At 41.4% G+C, this 17,037-nt stretch overlaps 1 long non-coding RNA gene across 4 annotated transcripts in view; it reads left to right on the top strand.

Moving 5' to 3' along the window:
* Nucleotides 1-3,193: 3,193 nt before the first annotated feature.
* LOC137226148 (uncharacterized) overlaps nucleotides 3,194-17,037 on the top strand; it is a 46,889-nt gene continuing 33,045 nt past the window's right edge. Inside the window, exons 1-3 of one of the 4 annotated variants that reach the window (XR_010944208.1) lie at nucleotides 3,213-3,451; nucleotides 3,865-3,998; nucleotides 4,309-4,759. This is a non-coding gene — a long non-coding RNA (uncharacterized lncRNA). Of the gene's footprint in view, nucleotides 3,452-3,864; nucleotides 3,999-4,308; nucleotides 4,760-17,037 lie in introns of those variants that run through there. The other 3 variants (XR_010944206.1, XR_010944209.1, XR_010944207.1) reach the window with 3 other exon arrangements.

Genomic DNA, 17,037 nt, shown 5'->3' with positions numbered 1-17,037 from the left:
GGAAAACATGTAAGAATCTTGACAGATACTTCAAAGCAACAAGTAAACCTGTTTTTCTTCTGTGCAGAAGGAGATAAAGAAATGTATTCCTTTCTAAATATCAAGAAAATTGGATTACATGAATCCCAGAATATCTTCATACATATTTGTACTTTATTAGGGCATCATACTGGTACTCTCCCATCAGGGTCCCCTTCTATGCTCCTTTTAAGACTAACTTTGGGGATTATGGTTGCCAGTGAACAATTTAACCGATGGAACCAAAACCAAAGCCAAAACGTTGTCAATAAATGAAGCCAAACTGCCTGGAAATACAGTCTTGTACTGCTGTTCCTTAAGCCATCCTAGGAATCACCAGCCTAGAAACCATACCACAAATAACTTCCATTTCTTCTGGGGACAGCCTCACGTGGATGTTTCTGGAACTACCCAGCATTTAAAGAGTCCTCCAAATAGGCAATGGTGTGTCCTAGCACTAACCCCCAATCTTGTGACCAGACCAGGATGTTGACACTTGGGGTGGGGTGGGGAGTTCAACCAAGACTGGTGTACATTTCGGTTAAGAAATGTGTTCAGAATATCCTGCTAAGTCAGCTTTATATTAGAACAATTGCCACAATTACTTTGAGATTTTATGGCTCTGAATTTGAAAACATTAAAATCTTAACAAAATATTCTGAAGGTAGTGAGATTGCGGCAAAGCAACTCCATTGTAAGTGCCCCAGTGATGAAATTTTTAGAGGTTAAGGTCAAGGAGTTACTGAATGCCTTGCTTATTGCCTTGAAAGAGGGCTGCCTCATGGAAGTAAATTCAGATGGAGCATATAAGAAAGACCCAGAGTCAAGGCTTTGAATAATTGCTTTGTAGGAAACGCTCCTAATAAAAAAGTGGAAAACATCAGAAATTATAAGGAACCTTCTACAATTCTACAGAGTGAAAAAAAAAAGAAGATGAGTCTTGCTCTTGACTACTGATGATAAACAATGCTTAAAAGGCATACACTTTGCAGAAAAAACAAATTTGGGGTATTACATCAAGGCTCTTGTAACCAGAATAAGTTTAAATAGAACAGATCTTCCTTTGAAAGACACTTGCCAACAAGAGTCCATTGAAAATGAATAGTTAAAGCCACGGGTATACTGTCTGCATGGATGATACTACCTCTCTCTGAAAACTGTCAATTTAAAAAAATAAAAGAGAAAACTTTCTAAAACCTAGGTATAAATTCAATTGCAAATGTGATATTGAATGAACTTCACTGGAGAATGTTGTTCTCTCCCCCTAATTTATTTATGCTGCAGTGACACCAGTTCTCACTGGGATTACAATGGTGGACAATCCATTATCTACTAAATCATGTAATAAGGCATATATGCAAATGAGAGTGGATTTGAGCTTGGCTGTATCTAGACTCTCAAAACTGAGCTGTAAAAGGGAGAAAATACAGTTGAATCCAACTAAATATTTTTATAAAAATGCCCTGCTATCGCCCTGCTATTTTATAAAAATGCCCTGCTATCGGGCTTCCCTGGTGGCGCAGTGGTTGAGAGTCTGCCTGCCGATTCAGGGGACACGGGTTCGTGCCCCGGTCCGGGAAGATCCCACATGCCGCGGAGGCTGGGCCTGTGAGCCATGGCCACTGAGCCTGCACGTCTGGAGCCTGTGCTCCACAACGGGAGAGGCCACAACAGTGAGAGGCCCGTGTACCGAAAAAAAAAAAAAAAGAAAAAAAAATGCCCTGCTATCGACATTAGTACGTCGGTTGTGTGTGCTTAGGTGTGCATGTGTTTTTCGGGGTAGAGGTATGTCAGCAGAAAGTGAGATGTAGGACAAGCAATCAAACAATCTGCATTATCTAAAATAACTTCATATCACATAGAAAGATGAGAATACGTACATAGGAACAGAGCCTTTAAGGTCTTGCAAGACACAATGACGTGGTTTTTAAAAAGTGATTATGTAACTGACAAATTACATAAATCTCCAGATGAGCACTTAGATTTCTCTTTTTATTTAATTTCTTCCCTAAAATATAGTACAAAGCCCAAGAAAGCCCCAAGTTTTTCCAGTGAGTTTCATTAAAAGCTGATGTTCTTTTTTTCAAAGTCATCAGGCCCGAGACGTTAGGTCTTTAACCATTAACTTTACAAGGCCTATATGACTTCCTTTGTATTTATAAACTATATTCTCTCTCCGTATTAAAGAAACACTTAATTCTTTTTTTTAATACTAATGGACATTGTATTTCTGCTAAAGTGACAGTGACACAGATAAGGCAAAGAGCTGAGGGGCAGGACACGTCAGGTGGGAAAGGGGTAGACCGTGCAAAATGGCAACTTAAGATTAAAAGGTAGATGTAACACCTTCCCCCTGGAGTTAGGTGAGCCCTTGGGCCAGTGTATAGCAGTAAAGCAGATTTTGTCCTTCAGAAGGGAGATTTTAAAAGATAAAAGCTCCAGGTGAAGTGCAGGGTTGGGGTAGGTTAGGAACAGGGGAGGTGTCTTGGGGCTAGGGGTGATCTGGGCACAGGGAGGGGCAGGCCTGAGAAGGTCCAGTGGAAACATAGGGTTGGAGGCACTGGGCACAGGTCTGAGGGCTCCTTCCAGCCCAGGCCATGCTACCCCCTGCCCTAAAGCCATTGGATGGGGGCAGAAGAACCTTCCCCAAGACCCACTGTGTTCCAGGCACTATGGTAAATGGTATGGGGTTTTTGTTTGGCAGAGTTGATGATTCCTGGAAAGCCCTCTTCTTGAATTCTGGCAATTTTCTACTTTACTCACCAATTTTCTTTTTTAATTGTCACCTTGTAGGGGCTACTAGCATGTTGTAAGAAATGTAAAATCCCACACAGATGTAGAGAACAAACATATGAACACCAAGGGGGGAAGCGGCGGAGGTGGGGGTGATGGTGGGATGAATTTGGAGATTGGGATTGACATATATACATTAATATGTATGAAATAGATAACTAATAAGAACCTGCTATATTAAAAAAAATAAAATAAAATTCAAAGAAAAAAGAGAAATGTAAAGTCCCAGATAAACATCTCCATCCCCACCCAGCTTACCCCCAAGCACCCGTAGCATTGCAACCTGCTGTGAATTCAAGAAGTAGAAGCTAATTTCATCACAGACATAACCATATGAAGGTAGAGGGCAACGTCTCTGCCTGACATCATAGGGCACATTCCATGGAAAGTATTCTCTTTGTGTGGTTGCTTGCCGTTTGTTGTATCTGGCCCAAGCTCTTCTTTATTGGGGTGTATAACTGAGAGGTCTCCTCCTTGGGAATGAATCACATCCTGCTTTGGTTAACATGGTAGGATGTTTTCAAAAGCACGTAGCCGATGAGAACTTGGTTTGGCCAGAAATTCACTTGCTCTTTATTGGAATATGCTCTTTCATTTTGATCTTCAGGGAGTTACAAGACGCTGTATTAGAGCTCTGTGGGTAAGTGTCAAAGATATGAGGGAGAATGGGTGAGTCGAGGTCTCCATGAAGGGTAGGATGGAATTCTGGAAGGCCAGTGGGAGTGGGTGGAAGAGAGAAGTATTGACCACAGCCAGAATGAGCTGGGTTGGAGTGAAGAGGGCACCAAGAGGTGGTTGAGGGGAAGTTGAAAGAGGCTGTCCTTAAAAAAGAGAGGTTTCAGAATGGAGGAGCTATAGGTAACATTTAAATATATCTTTAGAATAAAGTAGAGAAAGTTACTTTGTAAAATAAATAAAGAAATAAATATATATATATATTAGTGATAATTGAAGACACTCTTCTAAATTAAAACAAGTTCTCTTAACTTTCTGTTTTCTTCTTGGGTCACATTATGAACTCTTCCCTTGGCCACATGGCATGTGTACTTTTAGTTTCAGGGACTGCTGACATTCCAGGATACGGCCATAGATTTCTCTCAAGAGGAGTGAGAATGCCTGGACCAAGATCAATGGGAATTGTTACAGGGATGTGATGTTAGAGAAGTATAGGAACCTGCTCTCCGTGGGTGAGGATACCTTCCTTCCAGAATTCCTTATCCACCCACAGCGTTTAGAGTCCTTCATTTGTAGAATGTCTCCTGGAATCTTCTGCTTCCTACAATAGGGTTTCAGATTGCAATGTTTCAGGAAAGATTGGGAGTTTGTGGGTATAATTTATCTTATTCTTTTAAAATTGCAGCCTCCCTTTTAATATACTTGGTAACTGCTTGGGATGTGTCTATATGAATTGTGTACTATATGCTTCTGTTATAGTCCTTACAATATTTTATTGTCTTATCTTCTGTAACAATTTTCCATGGATTCTTTTGGCTTAAGGTACATTAAAAGGGAGACTGCAATTCTGGGGCTTCCCTGGTGATGCAGTGGTTAAGAATTTGCCTGCCAATGCAGGAAACACAGGTTCGATCCCCGGTCTGGGAAGATCCCACATGCCACGGAGCAACTAAGCCAGTGGGCCACAATAACTGAGCCTGCAAGCCACAACTACTGAAGCCAGTGCACCTTAAGCCTGTGTGCCATTTATTTTTTGGAGGATGAAACCACCTCTGAGTGATTAAAATTTAGACCAGCTAGTCAAAATGCTTTATCACCTGTTCTAAAACACTGATAAATGGAACAAGTTTTACTAGGGATAACAGTGTAATTGTATTCTGGAGTTCATACTGGCAATATGGTTTATGACCTTGATGCTGGATCATGACATGTCCATTGTATAACTGCTATTAATTGTCTGTTTGTTCAACGATTAAAGTTTCATGTGATCTGAGTTCAAAATAAACAAATAAATATATTTTTAGGCTTAACAGTTATAACTGTGGTCCAACTCAAGACTGTTTTGAATCAGTGCATTTACTTCCCAAATTACCATTAAAATGACTATCAGAACCAGGGAAGGAGGCATCTGCATTCCCAAAAAGGTCAAGGAATTTTACGCAGATACAGCAGAGTAGGACCCTGATTGAGCAAGCCTTCCTTGAGAAACTGACTTTCAAATTCCTTCTAGGAAGTAGCAGAATGCCCCTAACCCTAATGCTTCCAACTTCAAGTATCTAAAGTAGGACAAGAGAAGGGGTTTCAGGACTGGAAATGTGGCCATGGTGTGCCTGTTGATCACATCTTTGGCGTCCAGAGCAAGCTAAGGAACCCCAAGCACAGGCTCTGATTCATAGGAACTCACCCAGCTGGAAAGTAAGATACATTGTAAAATTGTAAAAGCAATGTGACATGTTAAGGAAAAAACAAACAATACAAAATCCCAAAGTCAACTGAAGTGTGTATTAAAAATTAGACAGGCAGCTTGAGGTAGTACTTAAAGAATTTGGGCTCTGGAGCTAGCCTGATTGAGTTTGATTCCTGGCTTGCCACTTCTTAACTGTGTGATCACCAGACCCTCTGTGACTATCTTCTTCTCAGTGAAAAGAAGATAATGATATCAACTCATGGGGTGAGGATGGAATGGGTTAATACATGAAAGCACTTAGCATAGTTCCTGGAATACAGTTCTCATTCAATAGGGGTTTGTTATCATTATTGCATGGGAAAAGTATCATTTTAAACAAGAGAACATTATGATTTATTTGACAAAAAGTGTTGTGACAACCAGCTAGATATGAGAATAAACATTCAACTCTTTCTTTATATTCTACTCTAAAATAAAGTCCAGCTGAATTAAGGAGCATAACTATGCTAGAAGAACATATATGTGAATATTTAAATATTCTTGTGGTAGAGAAGGTCTTTCTACAAAAGTGGGAGAAAACTGGAAGGAAAAGGAGAATGGATAGATTTGATTATATTAAAGTTGAAAACCTCCAGGCTTCTAAGCAAAGCAAAACAAAACCAATCAACCCTAAGCAAAATTAGAAGATAAATTATAAACTAAGGAAAAAATATTTGCAACATCTAAGGCAGACCAAGGGTAATGTTTTCCCTGTATAAAGAGTATATGATTCTCTCTATACTCTTATTATACAGTAAAAAAATCTCGTATATGTCGATAAATATAAATCAATCAATAAACATTTAACACCTCTGCCAGAAAAATAGACATAGGACGTTATGTAATTCATAAAGAAAAACTATAAATGGACAAAAAACATAAAAAGATGATGAATTTAATGGGTAATCAAAGGAATATAATCTAAAATGAAACAGCGTTTTTCACTTCTCAAATTGGCAGTGCTGTTGAAATGACCATATCCAGTATTGGTGAGTCTGCAGGAAACAGACTCTCTCCCATCCTTCTGTCAAAAGTGTAAATTGACTTGACTTCTCTGTAGAGCAAATTTTTAATACCTATCTAATGTATATAACCTTTGACCTAGCTTTTATACTTCTAGGAATGTAATTTTAAAAGATATTCTGAAATGTGAAAAGAAAATACATTTAAATGCAAACATATTTTTGCAGCATTTTTTAAAATAGCAAACAATTGGACCACCTTAATATCTTGTAACCCACTCTTGGTTAAATAAATGTTAGTACATCTTTGGTGACCTTGAGAATGAACCTCACAGTTCTCAAGGGAGGTTAGTTGACTAAGGCCCCCAGGGGTTGCTCCGGAATGCATCGCCTCCTTATGGAGAACTGGAGAAATACAATAGCCATTGAATATATAGGCATTCAAATAATGTGGCAGGCACCCTCTCACCATACACAAAAATAAACTCAAAATGACTTAAAGACTTAAACATAAGACATGACACCATAAAACTCCTAGAAGAGAACACAGGCAAAATATTCTCTGACATAAATCGTACCAATGTTTTCTTAGGTCAGTCTCCCAAGGCAATAGAAATAAAAATAAAAATAAACAAATGGTACCTAATCAAACATACAAGCTTTTGCACGGCAAAGGAAACCATAAACAAAACGAAAAGACAACCTACAGTTTGGGAGAAAATATTTGCAAATGATGTGACCGACAAGGGCTTAATTTCCAAAATATACAAACAGCTCATACAACTTGACAACAAAAAAACAAGCAACCCAGTTGAAAAATGAGCAGAAGACCTAAATAGACATTTCTCCAAAGAAGAAATACAGATGCTCAACAGGCACATGAAAAGATGCTCAACAACGCTAATTATTAGAGAAATGCAAATCAAAACTACAATGAGGTATCACCTCACACCAGTCAGAATGGCCATCATTAAAATGTCTACAAATAACGAATGCTGGAGAGGGTGTGGAGAAACGGGAACCCTCTTACACTGTTGGTGGGATTGTAATTTGGTGCAGTCACTGTGGAAAACAGTATGGAGGTTTCTCAGAAAACTAAAAATAGAATTACCATATGATCCAGCAATCCCACTACTGGGCATATATCCAGACAAAACTATAATTCAAAAAGCTACATGCACCCCTATGTTCACAGCAACATTATTCACAATAGCCAGGACATGGAAAAAACCTAAATGTCCATCAACAGATGAATGGATAAAGAAGATGTGGTACATATATACAATGGAATATTACTCAGCCATAAAATAATGCCTTTTGCAGCAATGTGGATAGACCTGGAGATTATCATACTAAGTGAAATAAGTCAGAAAGAGAAAGGCAAATACCATATGATATCACTTATATGTGGAATCTAAAATATGACACAAATGAACCTATCTATGCCACAGAAATAAAGTCAGGGACATAGAGAACAGACTGGTGGTTGCCAAGGAAGGGGGGGGGGGAGGGATGGAGTGGGAGTTTGGGCTTAGCAGATGCAAACTGGTATATATAGAATGGATAAACAACTAGGTCCTACTGTATAGCACAGGGAACTATATTCAATATCCTGTGATAAACCATAATGCAGAAGAATATGAAAAAGAATATATAACTGAGTCACTTCGCTCTACAGCAGTAACACAACATAATTCAACTATATTTCAATAAGAAATATACAAGTAATGTGGCAGGAAAGTAACATAATGACATAGAAAGATGTTCCAGCTGTATAAAGTGATGTGTGCGTGTGTGTATATACAGATAATATGCACAGTGTGATCTCATTATGAGGGAAGGTAAGTGTAAATATATGCATAGACACAAAATACTAATGTAATTTCAGAGGTGAAATTATGAGTTATTTTTATTTTCTGTTTTTCATCTGTCCAAATTTAATTATTTCCCTAAGAGACATGTGTTACTTTATAAAGAGAAAAGAAAATAGTTAAGGATATTTGAAAATGAAACTGTGTTTCTTTGTACTATTTTTTTTTTTTTTTTTTGCGGTACGCGGGCCTCTCACTGTTGTGGCCTCTCCCATTGTGGAGCACAGGCCCCAGACGCGCAGGCTCAGCGGCCATGGCTCACGGGCCCAGCCGCTCCGCGGCACGTGGGATCTTCCCGGACCGGGGCACGAACCCGCGTCCCCTGCATCGGCAGGTGGACTCTCAACCACTGCGCCACCAGGGAAGCCCTCTTTGTACTATTTGATTCAACTTTTTTTTGCATTTTTCTCCATGATCTAATACTCATTTATTTGCTGGCAACTTAACATTCAAAGTGGAAAGTGAGATATTTTAAAGAAATAACTAATTTCTGGATCAGAGTAAGAGTTTGATGTCCTAAGCATGAAAGTTGTTCCTCAAAAAGAGTTATTCTTGAAGACTTCATTAAGCTGTTAGATAGGTAAATGGTGTTATGGGTGAATATTTTCTTTAAAAATTGGTACAGATGAACCTATTTGCAGGGCAGGAATAGAGACGTAGATGTAGAGAACAGACGTGTGGACACGGTGGGGGGGGACGGAGGGGCGGGATGAATTGGGAGATGGGGACTGACATATATATGCTACCATGAGTAAAACAGAAGCTAGTGGGAACCTGCTGCAAAGCGCAGGGAGCTCAGCTCGGTGCTCTGTGGTGACCTAGATGGGGGGGATGGGGAGGTGGGAGGGAGCGCCAAGAGGGAGAGGATATATGTATACATATAGCTGATTCACTTCATTGTACAGCAGAAACTAACATGACATTGTAAAGTGACTATACTCCGATAAAAAAAAAATTTGTTTAATGTTGCTGTAAAGTTATCTTGACAAACAACATGGCATTCACCATGCAGCCATTGAGAAGACATCCGCCAGACCCCCAGATTTTCCTGCCTGGCTCAGTGGATTTGGGCCAAAGCATAGATTGCCCTCCCTTCCAGGACAGTGCTCTGGCCTTTGGCTTCCTCTTGGTACCTGGAATCAAGTCTCTTTCCATTGGTGGCCTCCAATGGATTTTGCATTTGATCAAGGCTCACCCACCGTTGCCTCTCTCCCAGGGCGGGTATCCTCCCAACTTTACCTTTGCGTTAATTCTTACCTTCTCCCTCTTACTCCGCCTCTTATCCTAATGTGCTTCTGGGAGGTGATTTTACTCTTCCTGGTGGTAAATAGACTCTCCATCTTCTTATTTTCTGTCAAAATAGTTTTCTAAAATTCCTTTCCTAGGTCTTTACAGCCTTGACAGTTATAAATAGCCCATCTGGACAGCCTCACCTGACACATCTCTCTTTAACCTTCCGAAGATAAATTCCATCTGGCCTTGAAATACCTCATGGATGGTCCTTAAACTGAATACTGAAGAGTCCACACTCACCAGTGATACATACATCTCCAAAGTTTGGCCTTGTGCCCCTAGACACCCCACTTCCTAGTGGAAATGAGGGGTTATTTTCTCTGTGCTACCCCTCCTTACCATCCCCAGGTCTTGGAGGATAGGAACCTCTCTCTGGCTTCCCGTGAACCCACACTCTGACCTTTCTCTTTTCTAGCCTGTCAAACATAACTTCCTGTATCCTATCCCCTCCAGGTACCAACCTGTGGACTATGATGCTGCAAGCAGGCAAACCCAAGGTTTTATGTACGTCAGGATCATACAAGGAGGATTTTCAACAGACAGTTGTCTCTATCCCACCCACACAAGTTCTAATTCAGTAGTCCAGGGTAGTGCCGGGTGTGAGGCCTTCAGTGGTCCTTATGTTTCAGTGCACATCAAAAGAACTTGGGGAATTTTAGAAAACACATGCCCAGACAGCAGTCTAGGCCTCCTGCATGTGTTCAATGAACAAGGGCAAGGATTTGTCATCTTGTTTGCCATGATACCTCAATGTCTAACGTGCATCAGTGGAGTGGTCTAGTACAGCTGTACAGACGGAACAGTGTCAGGGGGAGTGTAATTTACCAGAGATTATTGATTTGTGCAATGAGGTGGTGAAATAAGCATTTAATAAATAGTGAGTAACAAATGATTGGGAAAGAAAGTTTTCTAGAGCTCTTACTCTCCCTCTCAAGTAGCAAAACATATTAATGATTAAAAACAGACCAGGGACTTCCCTGGTGGTCCCGTGGTAAATAATCCACCTTCCAATGCAGGGGACTCAGGTTCGATCCCTGGTCGGGGAACTAAGATTCCACATGCTGCAGGCAACTAAGCCCGGGCACCTCAACTAGAGAGCCCGAGTGCCACAAACTACAGAGTCCACGTGCTCTGGAGCCCACGCCACAACTAGAGAGAGAAAACCTGCATGCTACAACTAGAGAGAAGCCCATGCGCCGCAACTAAGACCCGACGCAGCCAAAAATAAAATAAAATAAAATATTAAAATAAAAACAGACCAAATTTAGGGAAACCTCTTATGATAGGCTGAAGAATGGACCCCAAATCTGTTCATATCTGGGGGAGTTCCCTAGTGATCCAGTGGTTAGGACTCGGTGCTTTCACTGCCAGGCCTGGGTTCAAAACCTGGTGGGGGAACTAAGATCCCTGTACGGTGTGGCCAAAAAAAAAAAAAAAACGTTCACATCCCAAACCTGAAAACTGTGCATGCCTTACATGGCAAAAGGAACAGATACAAAGATTTTTTTAAGTTTCAACTTGATTGAGGTATAATTGACATATAAAACTGCAAGATATTTAAGTGTACATCATAGTAATTTGATATACATATACATTGTGAAAGGATTCCCGCCATCTTGTGAAAGGATTCCTGCCATCTATTTAATTAACACATCTATCACCTCACACATATATATATGTGTGTGTGTGTATATATATATATATATGAGAATACTTAAATTCTACTCTCTTAGTAAATTTCAATTACATGATACAGTGTTGTCAGCTATAATCATCATGTTTTCTTTAGGACATCGGGCCTTATTCATCTTAGAGTTGAAAGTTTGTACCCTTTACTACCCTCTCTCTATTTCCCCCACACCCAGCCCTTTCTCCTCTGTTTCTGTGAGTTTGACTTTTTCTTTAGATTAAGGATCTTGATATGAGGAGATTATCCTAGATTATCAGGGTGGGCATGATATAATCATATGAGTCCTTATAAGTAAGACAGGGAGGCAGGAGGGTCAAGGTCAGAGAAGAGATGTGATGATGGAAGCAGAGGTCACAACAACGTGATTGCTGGAAGGATGCTGTGAGTCAAGAAATGTGGGCAGCCTCTGGAAGCTGGAAAAGGCAGGAAACAAATTCTCAACTCGAGCCTCCAGAAGGGATGCTGCCCTATCGACACCTTGACTGTATCCCAGTGAGACTCATCTTGAATTTCAGGCAGAGAGGTATATTCATTTACTACTGCTGCGTAACAAAGAGCCACGCACATGGCAGCCTAAAACAACACCCATTTATTATCTCGCAGTCCTGGTTCTTTGCTTAGGAGTGCACAAAGCTGAAATCAAGGTGCTGCCCAGGCTGAGCTTTTGTCCGGAAGCTCTAGGGAAGGGTCACTTCCAAGTTCATTCAAGTTGTTGGATGGATTCAGTCCTTTGGCAATTGAGGTCCCTTTTTCTGTGCTGGTTCTGAGCCAGGGGCTACTCTTAGCTCCTAGAAGCCACCATATTTCTTACCACACGGCCCCCTCCATCTTCAAGCCAGCAATGGTACATCAAATTCTTTTTATGCTTCAAAATTCTAACTTTCCCTTTGGGGACCAAATAGAGAAAGCTCTGCTTTTACAGGGCTCATGGGATTGGGTCAGTCTCACTGGACAATCTTCCTTGGCAATATAATGTAAGTCATGGGGTGATATCCATCATAATTATAGGTCTACCTACACTCAAAGGGAAGGGGACAATACAAGGACAAGGGTCTTTAGGGGTCATTCTTAGAATCCGGCTGCCGCAGGAGCTTCAAGGATAGCCCTGGTAAGCATTAGAAGGGACTCTCTTCCTGACCCAGGCAGAAGGCTGGCACTGGGTGCCTGTCCTGAGGACCACAGCAAGCAAGCAGGGCAGTTCCATGCCAGAATGGGGCTTCTCCTATGTTAGCTGTGGATGAACTGATAAGGGGCCGTTAGGTTTGACTGTGGATGGGGAATGGGAGGTTGAAATAAAAGGGGAAAATAAAATTATTCACTGATTTTAATCATTAGGGCTTTCTCTTTTGCACACTCTTGATTTTTAGATGACTAATTCCATTAGTATTCACTTGGTCTTACATAAATGTCTGCAGTTTTTCATAGGGGCTTGAGTCAAACCCTAAGGTTCCTCCCTTCATGCTTTTCTACCCTCTCCCAGGCCCGACCACTCTCTTAGCAGCAGACTAAAGGGATTCACATTTTGGCAACAAATATAATCAAAGTCCCATCTTGAGATCAGATTCCCATGCAAATCAAAGTACTGTAAAGAAAACAGGAAGAAGACCACAGAAATATGAAATCTTTCTTAAGCAAGTTCTTTATTTTCTTTAAGCAGTGGCTTCCTACTCATTTGACCAGTCTGATTCATTTTTGGTTTTGAAAAAAAATCACTGAGCTTTAAAAATCCCATCCATTTTCACGTGACTTAGAAATCTTCTGAGAGCCACCTATTTCTTCAATCACTCTCCCTTAAGTAATTCTTATTCTGTTTCTAATCGACAGAGTTTTCTGACTTTCTGCCTTCAAAGTGATTTGGCAGACAGGGATCACAGAAGCCTCTTCCCACTTCATTTTATCCTGAAGTTCCGCCACCCACCCAGAGCCTTTGCAGGAATTTGGGGTTATTTTTGTCCTATCTGGTTAATGCCAAAGAACAATGCTCTGGTCCCATTGCTGAAGTTCTCGGGAGCATCTGCTAAGTTACTTTTGTATTCATGTCCTGTTATTTCCTGTCATTTCTTGCATCTTCACAAAGTTATTCAGTTTGGAATTCTTGACTTGTGTCCTGATATTTGCCTATTCCTTGAACAGGAGAATTTTGGCCCTTCTCTCCTAAAAGCAAATTAATAGCTGATTGGATCTTTAATACCCCTCCCCACCTCCACCTTCCCCATGAAAATCTGAAGAGTTTTATGAATGGGGATGGTCACATCATGTCTTATCAATAGCCTCTCACTATACATTTTATGAAGGAGCATTCTGGAAATTTTTATATGTGTAAACATGAAAAGCAAGCTGTTAAGAATGTAATGCCCATGTATAAGCACAGAATGCAAGCCCAGGGAGTTTCTTCACGACACGCTGGAGGTAGGAATTAGGTCATACTCTTCTTCTGTTGCCCCTTTATGCCCCTTGTTCTAAGCTTATGTCCTTCATTTTGATACAAACATTTTCTCAGTCATTTTCTGGCTTCACATAGCAGGCACTGATATCTGACAGAGTTTGAAGAATTTAGAAATAGCTGATTCTTTCTGCTCCTCAAGCATGCTTTGTTCCATGGGGTTCTCAAGGGAACAAGAAAGATGAGAACCCATCTACCATTTTACTACAAATTGTCCCAGGGCCCAATTTGTCCATAGTGAAGCACTGTGAAAAAGCTCAGAAGCTGTCCCCTTCACATCTCAGACCTGAGTGTGCCTGTGAGGAGGAGAGGAGAGAGCCAGAGGACACAATGGCATGGTTTGTTCAAGGACTCAGGCTCTGCCTCGACTGACCCAGCCAGCCGCAAGAAGAAAGGAAATGGGGGGTGCACAGTTTTGTGATATATCTCCCCCTAACCTCCTGCTTTTTCATTACTGGCCTTCTTTCCATCCTTGAAATACACCAAGCTCTTTTCTCTCTCTGGACCTTGCATTTGTTAGTAATGCTCTTCCCTGAGAAAGTCACTTCCCCCTCAATGTCCAGTCCTAACTCAGATGTCACCTCCCCTGAGAAGTCTTCCTCACCCATCCTAGCCAAGAATCATTCCTGGCCCTCTGCGCACGTGAGCCTGTTTCATACTCTTGACGGCACTTACTGACAAAGTGTGCGTGTTCGTTACTTGCCTCCCTCCCTTAGAATGTCAGGGGTACTGTCTTGCTCACTGTCATATCTCCAGCACCTAAAACAACACTTGGCTCATGGTAGAAACTCAGCAAGTACTGGTTGACCGGTTGCCAGAGACCCCATTCACCAGTAAACATAATCCACTCCATGTCTTGAAACCTAGCCAATCAGATCAGCATTACTTCTTCTAGGAGACAAGCGAGGAAGATGTATTGGTTACTTATTGCTGCATAGCGAATTATGCCCAAAAATGATGGCATAAAAAATGATCATTGATTGTCTCCATTTTGGTGGTCAAGAATTCAGAACTGGCTCAGATGGATGGTTCTTGTTCTGGGTCTCTCATGAGGTTGCAGTCAGGATGTCAGCTGGAGCTGCAGCCATGTGAAGGCTGAATGGATCTGGACAGTCTGCTTCCAGGAAGGCTCGCTCACAACGTCATTGGCCAGAGGCCTCAGTTCTTCCCCACACAGACCCTGCCATAGGGCTATATAAGTGTTTTAACAACATGGCAGCTGGCTGCCCTTGAGTATATGATACGGAGAGAAAGGCAGAAGCCATAGTCTTTAATGACCTAGTCTTGAAAGTGACATAGCATCACTTCTGCCATATTCTGTGGTCACACATTCCAACCCAGGTATAATATGGGAGGGAACTACACAAAGGTGTGAATACAAGTGGTAAGGATTATTGGGGGTCTTCTTGGAAACTACCTACCACAACTTTTTTCACGCCTACATTGCTTAGATTTTTTTTCTTCTGTAGAACTGATTTGCTGTGAAGGATTAGGTTGAAGCAGACCAGGGGACACAACGACTAGGAACTTAACCACTGACTGTTGGGCTGAGGGTGGAGTAAACCTGTGTGCAGAATGCAGAGAAAAATCCAGTTTGGCAGGTGGAACAAAGTATCTGGGGAAAATGACAATTGGTAACAGTATCAGTTGTAGAAAATTGCTGAGAAGACATGGAGGAGGGCCCACGCTGTACAAAAGGGTGTCCAAAAGTGGATAGGGCCCAGCGATGGGGATGAGCAGACTAGGGATGAGCAGACTATGTTTGAAGATTAAGGCGGAAAGACATGGAAATCCAGAAAGTCTATAATGGAGTATCGGGCTCCAGATCCATCCTTAAGGTATCAACACAGGACTCTGATTCTGGAAGGGTTTCACTGAGTCCTTTACTGGTTCTTGGTCATCCTCCATTCTGTTCCCCTCAAAAATGGTTCCAAAGATCACTGTTCATTTCCATTTCCTGAGTCGCAGAAGATTCCTTACCTCCTCCTTTATTGAGAAATTTGACATCAATGTTCTTTCTTTACTGGCTCCTTTCTACAGCCAAGAGAAGCGTGCAAATCTCTCCGATACTAAACAAAACAATAAAACCTTCATTTACATTCTAAAACAGCTAGGAACTGTCCAACATCTTTACTCCCTTTGTCATGCAAACTCCACACAGAAGTCCAAACCATCATTTCTCTTTCTTTACATCCCATTGACTCTAAAATCTAGTTCATTTCCTGCTATTTTGATACAATTCCCAGGTCACTAAGTAGGGCCAAGACATCCATATTTTACTACAATAGCTGTTTGCAACCCTTATCATCTAGGGCCTCTCTTTTACACCCAACAAGGACAACATGGACCACACTTTCTTTACTGAGCTCTCTCAGCCTTTGGCTTTCTTGACGTCCCTCCATCATGGCTCTCCTCCTTCCTGTAACTGCTCCTTCTGAAAGACCCTAATGTTTTGCTTTTGGATCACTGCTTTTTTCTCCTACAATCTCCATGTGACTGATCCACTCTCATGATTTAAACTGTGACTTATATGCCTATCATGGCCACCTAGATCTCCCAGGTCAGACCTTTCCTGGGAGATTCAGATTCCTATAGTCAACAGTCTATCTGTCTTCTCCACCTGGATATCCCCAGACACAGCACCGTCAATTGTTTACGATATAACACATCACCCTCCTCCCTATATCTGCTTCTCATACACATTTGCTCTCATCGGTTAGCAGCACCACCTACCCCGGCCCATACTAGGAAGCAAGGTATCATGCTTGATGGCTTTCTTATCCTCATCCTCCCATTCAGTCAAACAACGGACCTGCTGGTTTGACTTCTTTGTTATTTAGTGATCTCTTTCTCTCCATTTCCCTTACCCTACTCTAGTTCAGTCTATCATTAGTTCTCTCTTGATTACTTTAGTAGCCTGCTATCTGGTCTCCCCTCTTCTCTTTACACCTCCTTAGAATTTTCTTTCACAGAGTTGCCAGAGTGCTCTGTCTACAAATACAGATTTGACTGTGTCATGGACTGAAACCATGGCTTTCCCATTGTCTTCAATCTAAAGTAAAACTTGCATCACATTGCGTACAAGATGGTCTGGGAGTTAGAGCCTTCTTGCTGCCTCTTTTATTTCATCTTCTTGCATTTCCAGTAATGCTGCATAACACATGCTTGCATGCATACAACACTCTCTTTTCTTTCTCCTTGCTTTTGGAAATGTTAAACCTTCTTTGTGGAATATACATTTCCATTTTGCCTGACTAATCCCGGCTCCTCCTCTCAAGTTCATCTCAGGCTAACCTCTTGCAAGTTGACTTACCCGACCACCTCCACCTGCCCTGACAGTCCAGACACCCTCATCCAGAGTGCCCTGATAACCTTCCACTTGTCCCTGACAATGCACTCACCCCATCTCTTCAGAGGCCTCCCAGCTCCGTAAAGGCAGAGACTGTGCCTCTTGTCACTGTATCCTCAACTCCTCGCCCAGTACTTGGAATATCAGAGGCTTCATTAACATTTTTGTTGATTAATGCAGTGAACTGCCTGAGAGGCTTTTTCTCACTTTCCATTCT

This window comes from Pseudorca crassidens, chromosome 6 (assembly GCF_039906515.1).
Source record: "Pseudorca crassidens isolate mPseCra1 chromosome 6, mPseCra1.hap1, whole genome shotgun sequence".
NCBI classification, from domain to species: Eukaryota; Metazoa; Chordata; class Mammalia; order Artiodactyla; family Delphinidae; genus Pseudorca; species Pseudorca crassidens.
The sequence above is the reverse complement of the archived record's forward strand: the minus strand, read 5'-3'. Positions and strand labels throughout refer to the sequence as shown.